Genomic DNA, 25,567 nt, shown 5'->3' with positions numbered 1-25,567 from the left:
CGTTAATAAGAAGTACCCATATTCCATGAATGAAAAGCAAGCTACTATAGATAATATTGTGTGTTAGTAGGAAGTAACGTTGCTTTGGTGAAAGAATAGGCCTTATGATCTGAAACTTCCTACATAACTTACATAGAGACTCTTTCTTCAACCTTTTTGTATAATGTTCTTGAGTGATAGATATGTTCATGGTTTTTTTATTTCATTTATTGAAGATGCCTTACTTTAGATTAAGCTATATGTGCGATCGGAGTGGGTTGTTTTGACAAGAATGCGAAATACGAAAACATATAAAAAATCCCTTTCTTGTGATCAAGGCAAGCACCAGATCTCTTTCTTCCTTGAGATTCATTAAGAATCTAATTAGTTTTTCCTATATATAATAATGTTTCATCAGAGAAAGCAAAGGACTTACAGGATTATCATTGGGAGATTTTGGATAAAACGCCAAATCAGAAGGAATGGATCCGACCCTGTATATTGCTGCGATGAGAGGCAATATCGAAGATGCGAATTTTCTACTTGTTGACCATCTGAAAAGGGATGAGGAAAATGGCTACCAAGTCACTCTGAAGGGCAACACGGTCCTCCATGTCACATCCCTCTATGGCCACTCTCATTTCGCGGCAGAAGTCCATAAGATAACTCCGGCAACATTATGCTGTCAAAACAAGAAAAATGAAAGCGCTCTTCACATAGCAGCTAATGAAGGGCATACGGAAGTAGTACTTGTGCTGCTTGCATGTATAGAAGATCATAACAATAACAAGAAACTCACGAGGATGACGGATGCTAGTGGAGATACAGCTCTGCACAAGGCTGTGAGGAGCCAGCATTTAGATGTGGTTAAGCTCTTGGCGAAAGAATATTTTGAATTCGAATTTCTGCCTAACCATGCACAGGAGACGCCAATGTATCTGGCGGCTGAATCTAGTTTTCATGATGCTTTGATTAACATCTTGGAATTCTGCAAGAAACCAACTTATGCTACGGGTCCATCTAATAGAACGCCTCTGCATGCAGCAGTAATTCAGGAACATAAAGGTACAAATTTTTTGTTATTTTCAGTATCGACATCTAACTTCTGTTGACTTTCCCATAATTAACATCGTCTACATAAATTTGGATTAATCATGTCAATAGTCTCACTATGATCCTTCATTAGCCTCATCAATTTATAATCAACTTATGTATCATTAAGATCACTTCTTATGTAACCGCTCTAAAAAACATTTATCTGCAATTTCTGCTGGTAATTTCGTAATGTCTATTGTGGAACTAGATTTGCGAGAAGATCTAAACCCTTATTTATGCATTTATGGTGTTGGCACATCCATATTGCATTAGATCACTAGGGCGATGGAATAAGCCTTTATGCGAGGAACCTGACTTGTGGGGTTGGAATTCACTACACTATGCTGTTAAATTAGGATTGGCGGATGTAGTTTCTGATATGCTGGGTTGGAAAAAATCTTTAGTGTACCTTACGGCTGGCAGTGAAAATGACTGGACGAAAGCAATTCACATTGCATCCAGTGAAGGTTACTGTAACGCCCCGATTTTGGTAATCGGAGCGCTACATGGTGGCCATGACCCCGAAGGACCACAAGCTAACCCATGACTGATATCTGTACCTGTACACTGCATAATATAGAGCATAAATACGGAATACGTAATACTGTAAGGTCATAAGGTTCAATACTGAATGAAACATAATATTTGAAAGGGGTATCACAATACCAAAACAACTGAAAATACTGAAGTCTAAATCTGAAGATACTGTAATCATCTGAAAACCTCTAAATGTCTGAATAAGGAGTTGAATGGGACATGTCCCCAACTAACTTCGTCTAGAAAACTGAAATAAAATAATAAAATAAAATTGAGTACTGAAATGACAAGCCAAAATATGTCCTCGCATGATGAGGACTCACCACTGACGCTGAAAGCTGGAACTGGTCAACTACTGCTGCTCCGAAGCTCGTGCCTCTGAATCTATGGTGTAACATAAGAGAAAGCACCATAGCGAAAATGCATCAGTACAACTGAATGTACTGAGTATACGAGTGACGTAGGCTATATGCAAAGGGTTCATATACATGAACTATACTAACTGACTAATATGAGCATTAGAATACATACATGATTACGAGACTGAAACTATCATAACATCATACTAATAACTGACAACATAAGTGACTGTAACTGAGAGTCTGATGCTGGTGCAACTAGCTGAGTTCCCTACTGTATCTGAGTTGACTGTATCTGACAATCCTGATATTCTGATAAACTATCCAAATTTTTTTACTGAGACTGATATTGAAACTGTAACTATGGGAGAATTCATCTAACTGACATGCCCCAAATGTGCTTCAATAGCTAAATCGGTGTCCAATTTGTACCCTGATTGGAAGGGTGCCAATACCGTACCACAGGTAAAGACAAGCTGTGAGTGACCCTCAAATCTGGCAGTGTCCCTATAAGAGAACGGCGGGTATCTGCCTCATCAACTCTTAAGTTAGTAGTGTTGATTTCTCAATGCTGGCTACATAGTTCTAGAATGCAAGGATTGCTTCTAGGAATCTCACCCTCAATCTGGCAGTGTGGATTCCCATCCTGGGTTCACTCGGTGCTGAATCCTACTCCCATCTGAATAGACACTGAACATGAATACTGAGCTGAGTTACTGAGTTACGTTGAATGACGAAATACTACTTACGACTGATCGAGTTCATGAAATTTCTTAGAATAATGAGTTAATACATTTTTCTGGAGTCACATGACTGACTGAGTTCTATGGAACATGACTTGACTGTGGATATCGTGAAAACATGACATGGCTCTAGGCACACAGCTATATTCTTCAGGTACAAGTACCCCCAGGACTCGATGGAAAGAAACTGACACACATGATGACTTGTTCATAGGAATAGAGTCCACAATTCACAATATCATAAGTAGGGGATTCAATACTACACTTGGTTCTCAACATTTCATACGTGGGAGGGGATACATTCAACATGGAAGTACTTTGTTAACTTCAACATCATGTTCACTACATATCACCACCACAATACATCAATAACATGGAATTCATGTAGAATCATAAAGCATAGAGCATGGACTTATTACTTGGTACTCTTAAGTCATGAAAACATGATTATTATTATTCTAGGAATTTCATCGAACACCTTGCACGCACAATTTAGGCATAGGTGAAACCATAAGATTTTACATCATGAACAACCAAGTTTTACATGTTTTCAACGCACATGGTGTCATAGATTCATAATAACACATAAAGATTCCAACTTGGGAATCATTCAACATCAACAGCTTGATTATCAACATCCAACAATATCGATATCATAAACAACTAATTTCATAGATTTCAACTTACATACTAATATAGCTTCATGAAAATACATAAAAATTCCAACTTGAAACCATACAACAACCATCAACATGAACATAATCATACCACAACAAAGTATTCACAATACATAATTTAAAACTTGATTTTTGAGCTCCATGGATGAACACTACGCATACCTTAATTCTTGATTTCATGAAGATTGACGAAGAAAATTCTTGAATTTGGATCCTCAATTGAAAATCCCTCTTATTGTTCTTGAGAGAAATTAGAGAAAAGGAGTATATTTTTCTGAAAATGAGGCTTAATTCTTTGTTAAGGGGTATATATAGGGGTGGAAGATGACCAAAATGCCCTAAAGAAAGAGAGAAAGACACAGCTATCCCTCTGTTGACTGTTTGATAGGCTGAAGTAAATTGATCATAACTTTTTACCCCAATGTTCAAATCGGATGAAACCAATTGAATTGGAAAGAGGACTCAAAGAGATTTCCATTTATATATAGCATATCTCACAGTTAAATAAATACAGGAAGTTATGATCGTTTGAAGTTGACCCTGAAATGCTGAAAATTTTTGGAGCATGCTATACAGCATGCGACGCATGCTAATCGCATGGTGCCACTATTTTGGGCACCCAAACGTTCCCTTACTCTACTCCAAAAATTCCAAAACTTACCTGGGATGTACTCTTGACTTCCCCAATAGCAACGCAACTTGAAAATCCAAAAACAGAGGTCAGGAAGTCATCAAATAAATCCCTAAAGTTCAGAGGTTTGAAATAGGCTAAGTGTTGGAATACTTGCCAAAATTTTCTAAGTGTTGAATATTTTAAAGAGCTTTAAGAGCTAAACGAGCTGAATTTCGGACTTAGGATTTTATGGGGTATTACAATATCTCCCCCTTGGGAACATTCGTCCTCGAATGAGACTGATTGAGAGGGAAGAAAAGATAAGACGCCGCGTATACAGATTATGCTCAACCAGCACATGATTTATGAACTAACATGAATGCTAAACTGAATATAGCATAACTGAACATACATATCTGATGCATGACTGGCGAGTTGAATTCATGAATGCTTGACTGATGCATGATTATCTGACTGAACTGATACATGAATGCATGTCTAAACTGACACATAGGCACATGACTGAATACGTAATGCTAGAAGATACCAGGTTTGTAACAAAAACTTGAACATAAAACTGAGTAGGCTTAAGGAAAATTGATACCTTGAGCGGAATCTAAATTAGTGGAAAAGAGATGAGGGTACTTGGTTCACATGTCTGCTTCTACTTCCCAAGTGGCACCCTCAACGGACTGATTTCGCCAAAGAAATTTGACTAGAGGGACTTCTTTGTTCCTCAATCTACGAGTCTGGTAGTCTAGGATTTCAATTGGTATCTCCTCATAGGAGAGGCTGTTCTGAACATCAAAGCTCTGAATGGGGACTACAACTGATGGGTCACTTAGGCACTTCTTTAGCAAAGAGACATAGAAGACTGGATGAGCTGCGGCTAAATCTGAAGGCAGTTCAAGTTCATAAGCTACTTTTCAAAAGCGACTGAGAATCTTAAAGGGATCGACATATCGGGGACTGAGCTTTCCCTTTTTTCCAAATCTCTTCACTCCCTTCATGGGAGAGATCTTGAGATATACAAAGTAACCAATCTCAAACTCGAGATCCTTTCTACGAATATCTGTATAAGACTTCTGTCGGCTCTGAGTAGCCTAGAGTCTTCCTCTAATCAACTAAAATTTCTCTAAGGCACCAAATACTAAATCAGGCCCTATGACTAAGGCCTCACTAGCTTCGAACCAGCCAACAGGAGATCTGCATCTCCTACCGTAGAGAGCTTCAAATGGAGCCATGTGAATACTGAAGTGATAACTATTGTTGTATGCAAACTCAATCAAAGGTAAGTGATCATCCCAACTTCCCTTGAAATCAATGGCACATGCCCTTAGCATATCTTTTAGAGTCTGAATTGTCCTTTCTACTTGACCATCTGTCTGAGGATAAAACGCTGTACTGAGATGGACTTGGGTTCCAAGACCCTTTTAGAAATATTTCTAGAAGTGAGAGGTGAATTGGGTACCCCTATCAGAGATAATAGATAAAGGAATACCATGTAAGCTAACCAACTCTCTGATATAGAGTTTGGCATAATCCTCGGCTGAATATGAGGTAAGGACTGGAAGGAAATGAGATAATTTGGTCATCCTGTCTACAATGACCCAAACTGAATCATGCGGACGATGAGGTTACTTCTTCCCACTTCCAGGTAGGAATAATGAACTCCTACATGGGATCACTAGGCTTCTGATGCTCTATCTTAACCTGCTGACATGTAGAGCACTTAGCCACAAACTCTGCAATATCTCTCTTCATCCCACTCCACTAATAGATCTCCCGCAAGTATCAATACATCTTAGTGGCCCCTGGATGAATAGAGTAGCGTGTACCATGCACTTGTACAAGAATTCGCTGCCTTAAGTTATCTACACCTGGAACACAAAGACGACCCTGACAACGAAGAACACTATCTCCCCCTTAGGAGAAAGCCTCTACTTTCTGATCCTTGACTTACTTTTTCAACTTGACTAAACTGGAATATCTATCTTGCTTTTCTTTCACCTCAGAAACTAGAGATGATTCTGAACTATGATGGACACAAGCACTACCTTCTGAAGAATCGACTATTTGAATGCCTAGTCTGGCAAGCTGATGGACTTCCTGAGCTAAATTTTTCTTACTATACTCAACATGAGTAACACTACCCATTGATAGGCTACTGAGAGCGTTGGCCACAACATTGGCTTTTCCCCGATGGTAAATAACACTCATGTCATAATCCTTCAAGAGCTCTAACCACCTTCTCTGATGAAGATTGAGATCTTTTTGAGAAAAGACATACTGGAAGATCTTATGATCTGTGAAGACATCTACATGAACTCTGTATAGATAATGCCTCCAAATCTTCAAGGCAAATACTACGGCTTCTAACTCAAGATCATGAGTAGGATAATTCTTCTCATGGGGCTTTAATCATCTGGAGGCATAGGCTATGAACTTACCATGCTACATGAGAACACAACCCAAACCTACTCTGGATGCATCACAATATACTATGAACCCATAGGAACCATCGGGAAGTGATAAAACTAGAGCTGAGGGGAGTCGAGTCTTCAACTCCTGAAAACTCTTCTTGCATGAATTTGACCACTGGAACTTTACCTTTTTCTGTGTCAATCTAGACATAGAGGATGCAATAGAAGAAAATCCTTCAACAAACCATCTGTAATAGCCATCCAAACCCAAGAAACTCCTGATATCTGATGGAGAGATAGGGCAAGGCCAGTTTCTTACCGCTTTGGTCTTTTGAGGATCTACTCTAATTCCATCACCCAAAATGATATGGCCAAGGAATTCTACTGACCTTAGCCAAAAAACACACTTACTAAATTTGGATAATAGCTAATGATCTTTGAGAGTCTGAAGTACTATTCTGAGATGGTCTGCATGATCGTGCTCAGTGTAGGAATAGACCAAAATATCATATATATAGACTATGATGAACATGTCCAAGTACTGCTTGAACACACGATTCATCAAGTTCGTGAAAGCTGTAGGGGCATTAGTAAGACCAAAGGACATAACTAGGAGTTCAAAGTAACCATACCAATTATGAAAAACTGTCTTCAGGATGTCACATTCCCTAACTTGGAGCTGATGATATCTGGATCTGAGGTCTGTCTTGGAGAAATAACGGGCACCTTAAAGTTGGTTGAACAAGTCATCAATTCTGGGAAGAGGATATTTGTTCTTGATTGTAACTTTGTTGAGCTGACAATAATCTATTCACATTCAGAGAGAATCATCTTTCTTTTGCACAAATATGACTAGTGCACCCCGCGAGGACACACTGGGTCTGATGAATCCCTTGTCTATGAGATTCTTCAACTGATCCTTTAACTCTCTGACCTATGCTGGTTCTATTTTTATAGCATAATAGATAAAGGCTGAGTGTCTAGAAGAAGATCTATGCTGAAGTCTATTTCCCTTTCGAGAGGAATGCCTGGAATATCATTCGAAAAAACATCCGAATATTCATTCATGATGGGGACTGAATCAAGGATGAGAGTCTCGGTACTAGAGTCCTTGACATGAATGAGATGATAAATACATCCCTTAGATATCATTTTCCTAGCCCGAAGGTAAAAAACAAGCTGACCCCTAAAAGATGAAGTACTACCCTTCCATTCAAGGATGGGTTCATTCGGAAGCTGGAACTGAACTATTCTATTTCTGTAGTCAACCGTGGTATAGCATGAATGAAGCCAATATATGCAGAGAATGACATCGAAATCTATCATCTCTAATTTGACTAAATCTGCTGAGGTGACCTTTTGAAATATCATAACCATACAGTTCCTATATACCCATCTGGCTATGATGGATTTACCCATTGAGGTGGAGACTGAGAATGGCTCTGCTAAAATCTCAGGGCTGACTCCGAAATCGACTGCTATCTAAGGAGTGACAAAAGACAAAGAAGTTCCTAGATATAGCAAAGCATAAAGATGAACATGAAAGATATATAACATAACAGTTACCACATCAAGAGAACTTTCCTGATCTTGTCGAGTCTGAAGAGCATAAAGACGATTAGTGCGCTGCCCACTAGTAGCACTGAAGGTGGCACCCTGCTGGTTCGGGTGATCTGATTGAGCTGAATAACAAAGATGACTTTACTGCCCTGACTGAGGACAATCCTTGACCCCATTTCCTAGGTTTCCACAATCAAAACAATACAAATACCCTTGTGGTTCTTACCACAAGTCTGACAAAGGGGATTGGTTCGGGCACTGCTAACACTGCCCTGTACCTTAGAGCCTGGCGCTCTATCCCTGTTACCCTCTCTGAACTTAGCAGCTAGAGCACTATCTGAAGAAGGAACTGGAGCTGATGATTTAGGATGAAACTGCAAATGGTTTCCTTCTTCTGATTTGGGCTGTCTAAAATTAAAGCTACCTATCCTTGCTTTCTTACTCTGCTTCTCCCTCATCTTGATCTTATTCTCCTTAATCTTCTGAGCATGAGTCATGAGTCTGGATATGGTCATGTTGCTATTCAGCATAGCAGACCTGCACTCATTCATCAAATTATTGTTCACTCCTAAAACGAACTTAATTTTTTTTTGATCGGTTGTCTACCACCACATGATGAGCGTATCTAGCTAATTTAGTAAGCTTTTAGGAATGCTCATTCACCATTATGCTTCCCTGCCTGAGGTTGATAAACTCAAGAACTTTTTCCTCCCTCAGCTCTTGGGAAAAGAATCTTTCTAAGAAAGTCATGACAAATTCCTCCCACTCAATCGGACCTGTATCTCCTAACCTCTCAGACTTCCACTATTTATACCAAGTATGAGCAACATCCTGTAACTGGTATGTGTCTAAATCAGCACTCTGATAAAAAGTAACCCCATGATATCCGTGACTGTCTAAAAATGGTCAAGGAATTCCCATGGATCCTCAGCGGACTTAGACCCTGTGAAGAATGGAGGATTCATTTGGGTGAAGTCTTGAATCGTGGCTGCAGTAGAGTTGGCCACTGGGTTGGCCTGAACGATAGCTGGAAGCTCATTCTGAGTAGCAACTAACTGCGCAAGATCAGTAAATGCAGCTTTGAACCCAGCATGGGAAACATGCTCACCCAAATGATTTTTGTAATAAGGGGCTATCTGATTCACACTCTTTTTTTTGGGAGGAATATTCTGAAAACAAGAAAGAAGAAATTTAAACTGAATGTTCAAATTGAGATTATGTTCACTCGCATGACATGAATACTAAAAGAGGGGAAAACTGTTCCTAAAATATATCATAGCCTCTTGCACATGAATGTGGTGCGCAACACACCCTTTTACAAGACTCTACTAGATACGGCTTTCAGACTTTCTAGGACACTGTTGAACCTTAGGCTCTGATACCAAGTTTGTAACGCCCCAATTCTGTTAATCGAAATGCTACATGGTGCCCATGACCCCAAAGGACCACAAGATAACCCATGACTGATATCTGTACCTATAAACTACATAATATAGAGCATAAGTGCGGAATACGTAATACTATAAGGCCATAAGGTTCAATACTTAATGAAACATAATATCTAAAAGGGGTATCACAATACTAAAACAACTAAAAATACTGAAGTCTAAATATGAAGATACTGTAATCATCTGAAAGCCTCTAACTATCTGAATAAGGAGTTGAATGGGACATGTCCCCAACTAACTTAATCTAGAAAACTGAAATGAAATAATAAAATAAAATTAAGTACTGAAATTACAAGCCAAAATATGTCATCGCATGATGAGGACTCACCACTGACACTAAAATATGGAACTGATCAAATACTGCTGCTCCGAAGCTCGTGCCTTTGAACCTATAGTGTAACATAAGAGAAATCACCATAGCGCAAATGCGCCAGTACAACTGAATGTACTGAGTATACGATTGAGGTAGGCTATATGCAAAGGGTTCATATACATGAACTGTACTAAATGACTAATATGAATATGAGAATACATACATGATTATGAGACTAAAACTTTCATAACATTATACTAATAAATGACAACATAAGTGACTGTAACTGAGAGTCTGATACTGGTGGAACTAGATGAGTTCCGTACTGTAATTGAGTTTACTGTATCTGAAAGTCCTAATATTCTGATGAACTATCTAAATTCTTTTATTGAGACTAATACTGAAACTATAACTGTGGGAGAATTCATCTAACTGACATGCCCCGAATGTGCTTCAATAGCTAAATCGGGGTCCAATTTGTACCCTGATTGGAAGGGTGCCAATACTGTCTCACTGGTAAAGACAACCTGTGAGTGGCCCTCAAATATGGCAGTGTCCCCATAATCGAACAGCGGGTATCCGCCTCATCAACTCTAAAGTTAATAGTGTTGATGTCTCAACCTATGCTGGCTAAATAGTTCTGGAACACAAGGATTACTTCTAGGAATCTCACCCTCAATCTGGCAGTGTGGATTCCCATCCTGGGGTTTTCTTGGTGCTAAATCCTACTCCCATCTGAATAGACACTGAACATGAATACTGAGCTGAGTTACTGAGTTCCATTGACTGATGAAATATTACTTACGACTGGCTGAGTTCATAAGATTTCTCAGAATACTGAGTTACTGCATTTTTCCTGAGTCACATGACTGATTGAGTTCTATGGAACATGGCTTGACTATGGATATCGTGAAAACATGACATGGCTCTAGGCACACAACTATATTTTTTGGGTACAAGTACCCCCAGGACTCGATGGAAAGAAACTGACACACATGACTGACTTGTTCATAGGAATAGAGTCCACAATTCACAATATCATAAGTAGGGGATTCAATACTACACATGGTTCTCAAAATTTCATACGTGGGAGGGGATACATTCAACATGGAAGTACTTTGTTAACTTCAACATCATGTTCACTACATATCACCACCACAATACATCAATAACATGGAATTCATGTAGAATCATAAAGCATAGAGCATGGACTTGTTACTTGGTACTCTTTAAGTCATGAAAACATGATTATTATTATTCTAGGCATTTCATCGAACACCTTGCACGCACAATTTAGGCATAGGTGAAAGCATAAGATTTTACATCATGAACAACCAAGTTTTACATCTTTTCAACTCACATGGTGTCATAGATTCATAATAACACATAAAGATTCCAACTTGGGAATCATTCAACATCAACAACTTGATTATCAACATCCAACAATATAGATATCATAAACAACTAATTTCATAGATTCAACTTACATACTAATATATCTTCATGAAAATACATAAAAATCCCAACTTGAAACCATACAACAACCATCAACATGAACATAATCATACCACAACAAAGTATTCACAATACGTAATTTAAAACTTGATTTTTGAGCTCCATGGAAGAAAGGAATACATGGATGAACACTATGCATACCTTAATTCTTGATTTTATGAAGATTGACGAAGAAAATTCTTGAATTTGGATCCTCAATTAAAAACCTCTCTTATTGTTCTTGAGAGAAATTAAAGAAAAAAAGTATATTTTTCTGAAAATGAGGTTTAATTCAGTGTTTAGGGGTATATATAGGGGTGGAAGATGACCAAAATTCCCCTAAAGAAAGAGAGAAAGACGCAGTTGTCCCTTTGTTGACTGTCTGATAGGCTGAAGTAAATTGATCATAACTTTTTACTCTGATGTTCAAATTGTATGAAAACAATAGAATTGGAAAGAGCACTCAAAGATCTTTCCATTTATACATATAATCTCTCATATTTAAATATATACAGGAAGTTATGATCATTTGAAGTTGACCCTGAAATGCTCAAAATTTTTGGAGCATGCTAATCGCATGGTGCCACTTTTTTGGGCATCCAAACGTGCCCTTACACTACTCCAAAAATTCGGAAACTTACCTGGGATGTAATCTTGACTTTCCCGATCGCAATGCAACTTGAAAATCCAAAAACGGAGGTTAGGAAGGTCATCAAATAAATCCCTGAAGTTCGGAGGCTTGAAATAGGCTAAGTGTTGGAATACTTGCCAAAATTTTGTGTGTGTTTAATCTTTTAAAGAGGTTTAAGAACTAAACAAGCTGAATTTCGGACTTAGGATTTTATGGGGTATTACAGTTACGTATACATGATAAATAAGCTATTAAATCCATGCCCTGATTGTTGGGATATGCTTAACAGCAACAATCAAAATCCTCTTCATGTTGTCGTATTTAACAATCAAGACAATATAGTCCACTTCATATTAAACTCTAACAAGTGCAACTGCCTAGTTGATGAGCCAGATAGCGATGACAACACTCCTCTCCATTTGCTTGCTGCCTCTAGTAACCATGTGCCTGAATTAATAAACCATCCTAGAGCAACAAAGATACCATTTAACAATGAAAATATGACCCCACTTGATATAGCATTGTCGTGCACACAGTGACAACAAAGAAGGTAAGCAGTTGCACATTTGTTTTTCAAATACTAATTGCGACCGACTCAATCTAAACTGTACTATTGATGAAAATAGGAGAAATTGATGGAGGATTTGTGTAGCATTGGCCGATTTAGAAAATGTGACTTTCAGGTAAAGCGGAGGTACGAGTACATGCCCAATCCAAATGCTGAAATGCGAACAGGAGGCTAAATGCAACTGAGGGAAGATGATCAAGATAAAGCTAAAGCGGTAGATCAAACAGTAATCGAAAGTATTATGAAGATAGCTTAAATCCATATTGTTGTGGCCACTTTGATAATGGCAGCTACTTTTTCCACTGGTATCACATTGCCAAGAGGTTTAGAGAGTGACTCCAATAGCCCTGGATTGCGATTCTAATAAGGAAAATAGCATTTTGTGCATTTGCTGTTTCTGATGCCATTGCCTTCACATGCTCAGCTGTTGCCATATCTATCTACTTCCTCATGGCAGATACAAGTAGATCTCCTCAAAGTAAGAAACTTGTAAAGAAGCTTTATGTTCTTGCAGGTATTTTTCAGTTCTTGTCAATGTTAGCAGTTGTAATTGCATTCGCAACGGGTATGTTCGCTTCTTTATCACATTCACTTGGTCCTGCCGTTACTGTTTGTTCCATAGGTTGCCTCTCTATTTTATTGTACTTCTTGGTTGTTATTTATAGTTTCAGATATATATGGTGAGAGTAAGATGAAGAATGTAAGCCAGTAGAGAGACATGAATGCTAGCTACTACTTGTACTTATTGCTTGCAAATATATAATTCAACTACATATTTCAGTTTTTACCAAATACCTTGAATTACATATGAAAGATATGGTTTTATAGTCCATTACATGTTTTTTTAGTTCTGCATCCTTTATCACATGTCATGTGTGCCTAATTCACAAGTACGCTCTTACCACTAGATAGGAACCCTGGGTATGACTATGTTGCATGGGTTTTTGACATATGCATTTTCAGTGTGACATGGATCTAGTTTTGATTTTTTGGTCGCTCTTTCTAAGAGTCGAGAATGTAAAAAGAAAACATCCCTTGCGAAAGCCTCACGACCTGGTGGTCAGAATAATAATAATAACAATAATGATATTTGACGATATGTTGTCTGTTTACTAAGAACATAGCAGAGATAGATTATCATAAATTATTCATGCATGCATTTGATTATCGTGGCAACATTCCCTCATGGCACATCTAAACATGGGATCGGAAATCGTAGAGGAGCAAAATCATTATCATTTTTGAGATTTAAGGCTATTCCTTTCACACTGCTAGCAAATTCAATCATTTCCCCATCTTAAATGTGGTTTTATCCATAAAAATGTAAAACCCCATCGAGTGAATAGTTTGGTTACTATATTCTTCAAATCGCTAGCAAATCTATTGTTGGTTTGTCTAAATCTTGTGAATAACGTTGTTATCATTTTTCTAGGTTAATTAAGTCAATTTTTCTATATATGTAAACTCACATTTAAATCTTGATCTCCTACGATTTTCACCCACTTCAACGTTCAACTCGTATTTGTAATTTTTTGGAATTCAATTACTAACACTTGAAATCATTGTCTCTGCTCATGTTCATGGACTACACTAGTCTTATCACGAGTTCAGTACAAGGAACATAACAAAAAATTTTACACTAGGAAAGAGATGCAACTGATGAAATAGACAGTACAACTAAGTGATTTCTCCCAATCCGTTAGAGAGTTACATGGTACATGTGTTGGGGGTTTGGGCGAGGGGGTTAGATAGCAAATATCTCATTGAATTAGTTGAGGTGCACTCAACACTGCCCTCACGTACACTAGCCATAGTTACTAGTACTTATTTCTTGCAAATATATAATTCAACTATATCTATAATTACATATGACAGATGCTTTCTTAGTCTATTACATGTTATTTTAGTTATAAATCCTTTATCAAATGATCTAACAATCTATGTAAGATCATTTTTTTCTATTTAAATTATAAGCGGTTTCAGGAGATCATTTTTCATCACCGACAATACTATAGAATCAATGTACCTTCGCTAAATAATTCATCATACAACAACAAAAATATACCCAGTGATATTCCACAAGTGGAGTTTAGGGAGGATAGAGTATATGCAGATCTTACCCCTACATTGGGAGGCAAAGAGGTTTCCAAATTTTGATGGACCTTCAATGCAAGGAAAAATGATTCAAAGCATCCCGGTGCACTAAAGCTCCCCCTATGTGTAGGGTTCGGGGAAGGGTGTATTGTATGTAGCCTTACATTCTAGTTTTGCCGGAGACTGTTTCCAAGTCTTGAACCCGTGACCTCCTGGTCACATTGCAGCAACTTTACCAGTTACTCCAAGAGAACAGAGAGCATGACAAAGCATTCTTAAAAAAAAAGGGAACAGTAACTACAACAGAGTACTATGATAATCGAAGAACAAAAGAGTAGTAGATAATTATAGAAATCGAAGGAAGAGAAACTACAAAAGTAATACTATGACTAACTAGTATGGAAGGAAAAGAGAGAAAACTCTACTGGATTCGTTTCCTCCATAACTTCCCATCTTAGGTCATGTCCCCAGTTAGCTGAAACTACATCATGTATTGTCTAATTAGCTCTTCCCAATACTTCATCGATCTACTCAACCTCTCTTGAAACCATTCATAGCCAATCTCACACATCTCCACATGGGGCATCCGCTCCTCTCCTCTTTACATATCTGGACCATCTCAGTCTCTCTTGCCGCATCTTCATTTCTAATCCTAACGTGAAAAACATATTCCCAACTAAATGGTATCCTCTATATGATCATCTTTTTCTTCTGTTATGTCCTATCTTTCGCTAAGTCTGCATAAATTCCAAAAGTTTATAGGTCTTTAGATGCAATTTCTCTTATGCGATAAGAAATGTACCTTAAAGATGCAATGAAATTTATAGGATACATGCCATCCGAAGTTCCAGACATAGATAAAAACCGTCCTCTGTAGGGCTTAAACATGAAAGATTCAACTTTCTAAATTCTTAAAGCCGTACTTATTGTACTTTAGAAATTATTGACTCAAAATATTATACTCTTTGATAGTTAGCAACTTTTCTCTCTTCCTCTCTTTCTCTATATGACACCAAAAAAAGGCAGCTCGGTGCATTAAAGCTTCTGTTATGCACAGGGTCCGGGGAAGGGCCCCACCACGAGGGTGTATTGTATGCAACCTTACCTTACATTTCTACCAGCTATTTCAAAGGCTTAAACCCGAGACCTCCTGGTCACATGACAACAACTTTACCAGTTACTCCAACGTTATCAGCGACATACACACACACACATATATACATAATCATGTCGAGAATACTGTGTTTGCAATTTACATGCCTTTTATCTGTTAATGATTATATAATCTTGCATTACTGATACAGTGTTTGGTTTCCGGTACTAAATTCCATTGTACATAACTTAAAATCTATGGGTTCTCAAGTAAAATATTTATAGATAATAGTGATCATTTCTTAATATATATATACAGGTCTAGCAAAAACTATTTGATTCAGATAGTGAATCCATAAAACCAACGTTGTGAATCCATTCATGTATGTTCTAACATTGATGTCGTCAATTTAATATATTGTTACAAGTTGTTGTCATTCCATGCTTGATGAGGACAAGAAAAATCCTTTCGTCCTAACTGTCATGCCATGCTTGATGAGGACAATTAACAAGTTGTTACAAGTTGTTGTCATGCCACACCAAAGGCTTCAAGAATCATCCACTTTTCTCCATAATCAAGGTACGCGGGGTTTTTCTAAAAATCGATTTACGAATATAAATATGTTTAGAAGTCTAGATCACATTGTTTTAGTCTTTAGGCCTTCCCCCAAATGAATTTGAATTACATATATATATATATATATATACATATGCATATGTTTTATGATTTATGATTTATGAATGAATTGAGAGCACGACTCACATGAATCCCTCTCTTGATATGATTTTTTTCAATTTTCATATGATATGGATTGTTTTGAATGTATCTTGAAAAACATAATTTGAAATATCTTGATTTATGCTATAATTTGATTTATGGTTTTGAATTCGAAATAGAGGGTTGTGCATATTGATAAAGGTTGAATATTCATTTAATGAAAGAGTTGCATGCCTGCCAAAATACGTGACCACCATATTCTTGATGATAGTTTTTGCATAATTTTGACTTGAGTTTCGAAACATGATATCTCTTATACTAATTGCATATTTGGGTGGTCTGAACTGTGTTTTCATGAAAGAATTATGCATGATGCATTATGACTCAGAAATAGGACTTGCAAGTCTTGGTGTGACGACACCAATTTAGATTTTGCCATGATAATTCAGAACAGAATAGAATGCATGTTTGAAATCAGACTTTTCAGATGTTGAAACTAGAAAAATGCATGAATCAGAAGAGGATAAAAATGGGTATAAAGAGAGATTAAGTGGTTCTCCGAAGAAGGCATGAGTTCAGACAACTCATTGCCCAAAACCGTGATTTGCTGATTTGGGTTTATATATTACGCTGGCCTAGAGCCGTGTGGGATATCAAAATTAGAGACTCCAACCCTTGTGGCACACTCAGGTTAGGGGCTTCCCTTCCGAGTCAATGGAGGATTCCATATATCCCGTGGAATATCAGACTTTTCGGGGACCACCACCTAACTCAGAAGTAATACAAAGATCAGAAACTGTTTTGACAAGAATGTCTTAGAATGTTTCAAAATGATGCCAATGTGTTTTGGAAACTATTTTATGCATGATGTTTTGTTAAAATGATCTCATCTACTTTATACGTACACAAATACACTATTTTGGATTGCTTCACGTGCCAGTACTTTTGTGATGACCCCCCCTCCTTCTAGGTTCTGGGGCACAGTCTAGGGATCTAGATAAACAGTAGATATTTAAGATTATAGATCAGATTGTGCAGTGGTGAGCCTTCTATGATTCAGAAGGCCTAGTTATTTCAGATAATTATCTTTAGTTATGTTTTGGTCTACTGGGGGCCTTGTCCCAGTTTTCAGACAGTTTTTTGTATTATTCTCTTTGCTTTGACTGTGTGCTAGTTAATTGATGGTCTTAAGATTTGGGAATTCACTTGTTGTAGGATTCTGAAAGGGCTCGAGTAATATTAAAGTTGTCTCTGTGTGACCTATAGATCACGGATTCGAGCGATAGAAGCAACCTAATGATGCTTCATTAGAGTATTAGGTTGTCTACTGTACCCCTTGGTATGTGGCCCTACCTTGAACCTTGCCTGAATGCGGGAAGCTTTTTACATTGGGCTGCTCTTTTTACTTCTTGTACGATTAGGAACTACCCGAGATTTGTATAATGATATTCTTTGTACTGTACAATTTCTCTTATTCATAGTGAAAATCTCTCTTTGATTTCGCCTTTAGGACTAGGCTTGGCCGGTCAACCTGTAATACTTTGTGTTCTTTTTTCTTCTCTATTTGCTTTGGCTCTATGATAGTTAACCCAAGATCTTCCACAACAGGTACTCATGGCGCCACCAAATGGTCTATTTAGCTGAAAGTGGCTACCGTCCCGTGGCACCAGACTTAAGGGGTTATGGAGATACTACAGGTGCACCCGTTAACGACATTTCAAAGTTCAGTATCTGTCAACTCGTGGGTGATCTTACCGCACTGCTTGAAGCCATAGATCCAAATGAAGATAACGTGTTTGTTGTTGCTCATGTCTGGGGTGCCATAATTTCTTGGCATTTATGCCTTTTTAGGCCAGAGAAAGTTAAGGCGTTGGAGAATTTGAGTGTCCATTTTTTTCAAAGGAACCACACATGAATTTGGTGGAGGGGTTCAAGGCTTTATATGGGGAAGATCATTATATCCCAAGATTTCAGGTTTTCGTTATTCTTCTCTGTGTATCTGTTTAATTTGTCAATTATGTTTGATGGTATTCAACAAGTTTAATTTAACATGGAACATTAAATTCTCCATGCGCACAGGATTCAGGTTGTGGCGGAGGTAGAATTTTCACCGACGAATTCATCGTGTAACATATATACACAAGAAAGAAACTTTGGCCTTGTATATACTGTGCGTGATTGTCCGGAAAAGAAGATCCGGATGAACCTCCTTCCGCCCGTCTAGCTCCATCCCTGGCCATTCGGGGATGGGCTGGACCATATTGAGTCTATTTTTGACAATTCTTACCTTGCAAACATTACGTTAGTGATATCTCATTAATTTGTTTGGAACATGTTGCATACCATTCAAACGTTCTTTGGAATAACCGTAATATTAACTCTATCTTAGTCTACCTAACTTTGACTTGAGAGACTACATGTTTGCCTCTGTTGTTGAAAAGTCAGCACTCGTTTGGGGTCCGCCCCTGGCTGTCATTTAGCGGTAACAGCTGGAGTTTGCTCCTCTTTCTAGGGATCTAATGGACGTAAACCATCTCTGTATCAAGATCATGATATTGAAACTTTGGCTAAATAAACTATACAAAAAAATTCCTTAGTTTGTTTTAGAAGACAAATTACTTGGACCTTATTAGAATGATTCAAACCTGAAAGGAGCGGAATCGATGTTGCGGAGCCGCACAAAACCTAAATAATTCATAATTGATGCGTAGTTAATTGATCGATATAAATTATCATGCTCTCTAGGAAGTCTAGAAAACTGTGAAGTTCATGTCTTCATGAATGCTATCATATTCTATGTTGCTCAGATTCTTCAAAACTGTTGCCACACTTGTGTTGGATCCTCCAAAAAAGCACTGTTTTTGGAGGATTCAACACGCATTAGTTGTTTTTAGACTGTCTGGAACAACTTCTTCATACATGGACGCTAGCAGGGCTTAGTATCTTATAGCCTGTTTGGGATTGATTATTTCTCAAAATAAGCACTTATTTTGAGGAAAAAAATACTTTTTAAATAAAAGGGTATTTGGTAAACTTGCAAAAGTACTTTTAAAAATAAGCAGAAGCAGTTTTTCTGTTGGGAAAAACAAAAAAATTTTGCTTTTCAAAATAAGCAGAAGTAGAAAATTATTTTTTTATGACAAAAATATCCCTATCACACACACAAATATATATATATATATATACACACACACACACCTTATAAATTAATTAACATATCTTACAAGTTTGATTAACGTTTAATTTTTAAGAATTTATATTTCATATTTCAAAGAAGCAGACCAACCTTTTCGTATACCTTCAGAAATACAAGACAGATGTTTTACAAATATGGAGACATTGCGTAGTAAAATTAGGGATGAAATCATTGAGAATTTTAGTGATGTATGAAGGGCTAGTTATTTTTGTTGTTAATTTCTTCATATATAGTGATTTAATTTATGAAATAACTTTTGTATTCATTTTTGTTTGATGTTTTAAGTAATATTTAAATTATTTAAATAATATATCACCATTTAATTTTTTTAATGTATTTATGTATATAAATATTGATTGAAAATTTTAGAGTACATACTTTTTAATTAAATTTAAAAAATTAATTAAAAATATTATAATAGATATTTAAAATAATTTTTCTCTATAAATTGATTTTAGTAATAATAGTCTATCGATAGATGTCCTTTTTGGTCATTTGTCTCAAAAAAGCACTTCTTGGAAAAGATTATCCAAACACAATTTGATTATCAAAAGCTCTTTTCAAATGAATTTACCAAACACAAACTGTTTTTTTAAAGCACTTTTCTGAAAAGCCATTTTATAAAAGTGCTTCTCAAATAAGCAGTTTTGCAATAGCAATTCCAAACGAGCTCTTAGTATCTTAAGTCAACAAAATGACATTTTTGACGTGTATATATATGTCACGACCTGATCTTCATACATGGACACTAGCAGGGCTTAGTATCTTTAGTCAAGAAAATGAGATTTTTGACGTGTATATATATGTCACGACCCGAGCTGGGACCCTAGATGCAATGGGCATCTCGAACCACGAAGGCTAGAGAGACCCTGTAACTCCCCAACCCACTAGTAATATTATCCGCTTTGGGCCAGACCCATACGACTTCAAAATGCGTCACTAGGGAGTAAGGCTTGCCTACTTCAATATATTTGGGATTTGAAGTATGGAGATGTCCAAAACTTTACATACATCCTAAAATTTTGTCTTATGAAATGCAGAAACTAGGAACTCACAGCACCATGGACAGGGGCTCAAGTTAAAGTTCCAACCAAGTTTATCGTTGGTGAATTCGACTTGGTTTATCGTATATCGGGTGCCAAAGAGTGTATACACAATGGCAGATTTAAGAAAGATGTTCCATTGTTGGAGGAAGTTGTGGCTGTGGAAGGTGCAGCTCACTTTGTCAACCAAGAAAGGCCAGATGAGATTAACAAGCACATCTATGACTTCATTCAAAAGTTCTAAACTTACTCTTTTCTCACTACTACAGGTCGAGTCCGACTCTCCATGTCGTGGACCCCTTTGATTGGATGGAGACAGATGTATACAAAGTGTGTTGTGCTTGATTGTACCTGTTTTGAGTTTGATAACTCTTCTAATAATTACTTTCTAAGAGATTGTTCTTATGGTTATCACTTTTTATGCTATAAAAGAGTGCTCTTATGGTGAATTGATGTTCATTTTTAGCCATCATAATAATTGTTTCTAAAACAGGTAGTGGTAAGGTCTGTGTCCACTTTACCCTCATCAGACCTCACTTTACTAGCAATAACAATTGCTGCTAAAAAATTGCCGCCGAAGGTAATTATTTTTAGTGTCAATTGTATGGGTCTATACTAGTGTTTGGTAAATGTCACTAAAGCCTTTAGCGACTCTGAATGTAATGAAATTTAATCAATTGCCGATAAATGTGTTTGCGGCAACATTTAATGCAATGCGGCAATATTTAATGCAAATGACATTTACTTATATTTAATGCAATGAAGTAATGTTTAACGCAAAGGGAAAATGCTCAAATATGTCATTGAACTATCAGAAATAGCTAATTTATGCCATCAGTTAAAAGTTTGATTCATTCATGTCATCGCCGTTACAAAACCAACTCATTCATGCCATTACGTTTTAGTGGTGGGTTTTCAAAAATAGCTTTGCCACGTGGCCTATTATTAGAAGTCCAAGTCATTAATTAAAATAAATCAATACTCTTTATAAAATCTTGTATTGTATTCTTTCCATCATTAAAACTCCCTTTTGACAAGTAACACACCGTGGCATTCTTGACTTAATACCTCACTCAGTGGCTTGCTTAAAGAGTTAACCATCTGAAATTTTTCTAAGTGTTAAGAGGAGTTAGCCATATTTTAAGCTCTTAAACTTTAATGATTTCCAAATTGATCTATTTGACTTCGAGATAGGGATTTTTAAGTTGATTCATGTTAAGGAGTGTAAAGGGTTTGTCTCGGAGAATTTTTGGATTTTTCAGACAACATTGGAGGCACGTTTGGATGGGCAAAATAGAAGCCCGAATCAATCTCGACATGTCGCATCACATCGCTAATTGCGTCGGAGGCACGCTTGGATGAGCAAACAAAATCCTGACGCGATCTCAATGCATCGCGTTGCTAATCGCGTTGGGTGTCCAGTTCATGATTATTAATTTTCGTCTTTGGGAAGGCATTTCAGTCTTTTCCCTTATCATATCTCAGCCATAACACGAAATTAAAACATCTTTAGGGCATATTATGCCCAAAACCACTCAAATTTCTTCAAAACAAAACCCTAACTTTCCTCCCAAAGAACAAAGATTCATCTTCTAAGTCAAGACTATCAAGAAATGTTTCATGATTAGGATTCCATTCTTCAAATCAAGGAACTTAAGGTATGAGGGTCTACTCTAAAAATCTTGGGCATAAGTTTAAATGTTTTATCAAGATTAAAGATCCCCAATTATGATTTATAATGAACTATTTGACATTGTTTTCGAAAAGTATGCATCATGGGATTGTTTTGATGAAAATATATGTTCTCTTGAATCACTTTTCCTGGAAAATGAACTATAACTATATATATATGTGTGTGATTTCGTGTGTTTTGTAAGGTTGTTTGAGATCATGAGTGTGAATTCCCTCTCTTTTTGCGAACTAAAGTTTATATTTTCATTGTGAATGACTTGGAATGCATGCATTGAGATTCAAAAGTGAACTTCTCAATGTCATGCCATTTGACATGGTTTATATATCATGAGAGAGAGTTTCTTGCTATAACTACGTTCTTGTTATAAAGGAAAACAATTGTATCTGATTGAATAAATTGACATGACCACCACATGTTTTTTGTTTGGTAAACAGCTAACTTTTCCATTCAACAAAAAAATATGCATTACAAACCAACTGGACTTTTTTTACTCAGCTCCAGGTCACAATAGAACTATTTTCTAATCAATCTACTAGTTATCTAAATTTACATTGGATAACCTGTTAAGCTATCTAAATTTACTTTCCATTTGCTATGTGTTTGACCTGCAACAAATAACTGAATGGCAATGCTTCTGGCTCTTTGTCTAATATCCCTTTTTTGAGTAGTAAATCTTCTAGCATTTATTTCTGCCCATATGTGATACACTACTACTACTAAATAGAATCCAAGTATGCTAGCTCTTGGTCTGTTGGACAGTCGGTGTATTAGGTTCTGAATGTCATACAGCCAATCCCTTGTGCTCTGCTGATATCCTAGCCAATGTTGAATGGAGCTCCAAATAGTTTTAGAGTAATTGCATTTAAAGAACAGATGCTCAAATGTTTCCTCCCTTGCTATTGTACATAGCACACACTCTTTGTGCTCCAATCCTTTATGATCAGTCATTTGTTGTAGTTCTTGATGAAATCTTGTTGTACCTGATAGCCACTTTCCTTCATCAAGAACTTTCTTCATTAGCCAGCTAGCTTGATTTGGAATGCACATTATGTCCATCCTGTGCTCTTTAATATAGTAACTATGGATCCATCTGACCCATAGTTTGTCTTGTTTCGGCTCTACTGCCCACAAGAGCTTGCAAATTGCAGCTCTATTCTAATATGTCACATCTATAACATTCATCCATCCTGCAATTTTATGTTGACAAATAGTTGCCCAAGCAACTAAAGCTTTCCTTGAGAAATTATTACTTCCAGTCCAAAGGAATGTTCTACACACAGTTGTGACCATATTTGTGATCTTCTTGGGTAGTAGGAAGATTTGTGCCCAATATGTCTGCATCTCGGATAATACACTCTTCACCAGTTGTAATCTACCACTGTAAGCTAACAACTTTGAAGACCAACACTTGATTTTGTCAATCATCCTCTCCACTAAAGGCATACACTGAGATACAGTAAGTTTTCTAGTAGACAATAGGACCCCTAAATACCTGAAAGGAAGGTCACCTGGAGCTAACTGCAAATCCTTCAACATCTGCTGCTTAAATTCTGAAGTGACTCCTGCAATATATAAAGAGATTTTTCCCATATTTTCTTGCAAGCTAGATACAACTGAGAAGTGATGAAAGGCCTCAAACATCAATTTTATGGATATTTTATCTGCTCTACAGCTCATGAGGAGATAAATAGCAAAACATATGTGGATAATGCCCAGCTTATCACATCTAGGATGGCAATTAAACTGGGGATTATGCCTTAGCTGCTGCAAGGTTATATGCAAGTATTCCATTACTAAGACAAAAAGCAAGGGGGACAAGGGGTCCCTTGTCTTAGCCTTTTCTTTGTTCGGAATACTGTGGTCAGTCCTCCATTAATCAACAGAGTATATTGAACTGTTGTCACACATTCCATTATCAAGATAACCATCTGAGTTGGCAATCAAAACTCCAGTAATACAATCTTTAAGAAAGGCCACTTCACTGAGTCATATGCCTTCCTTATATCCACCTTAATTGTGCACCTAGGTGATACCCCTTTCTGTGAGAATCCTTTAACAAGTTCATGTGCAATCATCACATTATCAAGGATATTCCTACCACTAATGAAAGCTGATTGTGAAGGGCTCACAATATGATCCACCACAACCTTCAACTTATTTGTAATAAGTTTTGAGATCATCTTGGATAATGTTGTGCAGCAGGAAATTGGTCTGTATTCTTTGACATAAGTAGCATTCTGAACTTTTGGCACCAGTGTCACAGTGGTTATATTAACTCCCTTTAACAATTTACCATTCTTAAAGAATTGTATTATACCTTCTATAACCTCAGTACCTATTATTTCCCAGTGTGTTTTGTAGAATTCAGCATTGAATCCATCAATTCTAGGACTCTTATCAACTAGTATATCCTTTACAACTTCCGTCACATCTGTTACTTTTACAGGTATAAGGAGTTCTTGTTGTTGTGCAATAGTTAAGCAGGCCCCATCTCTGGCTATTGTGATGTCCAACCCTTGTAATGTATCTGCTGCCTGTCCAAGTAATGATTTAAAAAAATTCACAAATTCCTGTTGGATGAGCTGTGGGTCTGTCAGCTTCACTCCCTGGTCAGTGGTGATTAAGGATATTTTGCTCCTAGCTTGTCTTGTCTTCAAGTAGGCAAAGAAGTATTTTGAGTTCCTGTCCCCTTGCTTGATCCAGAATGCCTTTCATTTCTGCTTTAGGATTAGTACTCTATGTTGTGTAGTATTTGTCTCTTTTCACCAATGAGTTCCTGGTTGAATAAGTCACTCTTTAACCCTTTTTGAACTTGGTTCAGTCTGGACTTGTATTCATCTACTCTTTTGTCCAACACTCATTTCCTTCTGCAATCCTTTGTCTTGTCCAGCTATGTTATATAATTTCCTCCATATACTATACATCTTGTAGCCTGGTACTTTTTGTTGCCATATTGCTCTAGTCAGGGCTTTAAAATCTTCCTACTGCATCACTACATTCAACAACCTGAAAGGTCTTCTCACCTACATCACTGAGAGGTCAGTACTGAGGATTATAGGTGTATGATCCGAGCACCTAGAGTCTTTATACTCTGCCTCTACATGGTTATAATGTATGAACCATAAGTGGTTACCTAATGCCCAGTCAATACAACTATAAATTCTTGCCTGGTGATCTCTCTTATTACACCAAGTGTATCTATGGCCCTTAATAGGCAAAGGTCCCATCCCAACATCATCTATACATTGCTGAAAGTCTACCAGTTCCTATGGAGTAACCGATTCACCATTA

General features: G+C 37.2%; 1 long non-coding RNA gene across 3 annotated transcripts; it reads left to right on the top strand.

Moving 5' to 3' along the window:
• The first annotated feature begins 334 nt into the window (after positions 1-334).
• Positions 335-21,032, top strand: LOC107877114. Of its 3 annotated transcripts, none has more exons than XR_007055581.1 (4): positions 335-1,044; positions 12,556-16,206; positions 17,953-18,318; positions 20,581-21,032. It is a non-coding gene; the product is annotated as an uncharacterized LOC107877114 (long non-coding RNA). The 3 variants fall into 3 exon arrangements; XR_007055583.1 differs by having other exon boundaries at positions 12,499-16,206; XR_007055582.1 differs by lacking the exon at positions 20,581-21,032 and adding an exon at positions 18,424-19,089.
• The last annotated feature ends 4,535 nt before the right edge of the window (positions 21,033-25,567 follow it).

The sequence above is a fragment of the Capsicum annuum genome, chromosome 5 (assembly GCF_002878395.1).
Source record: "Capsicum annuum cultivar UCD-10X-F1 chromosome 5, UCD10Xv1.1, whole genome shotgun sequence".
Lineage (NCBI taxonomy): Eukaryota > Viridiplantae > Streptophyta > Magnoliopsida > Solanales > Solanaceae > Capsicum > Capsicum annuum.
This window is presented reverse-complemented; position numbering and strand designations above follow the sequence as displayed.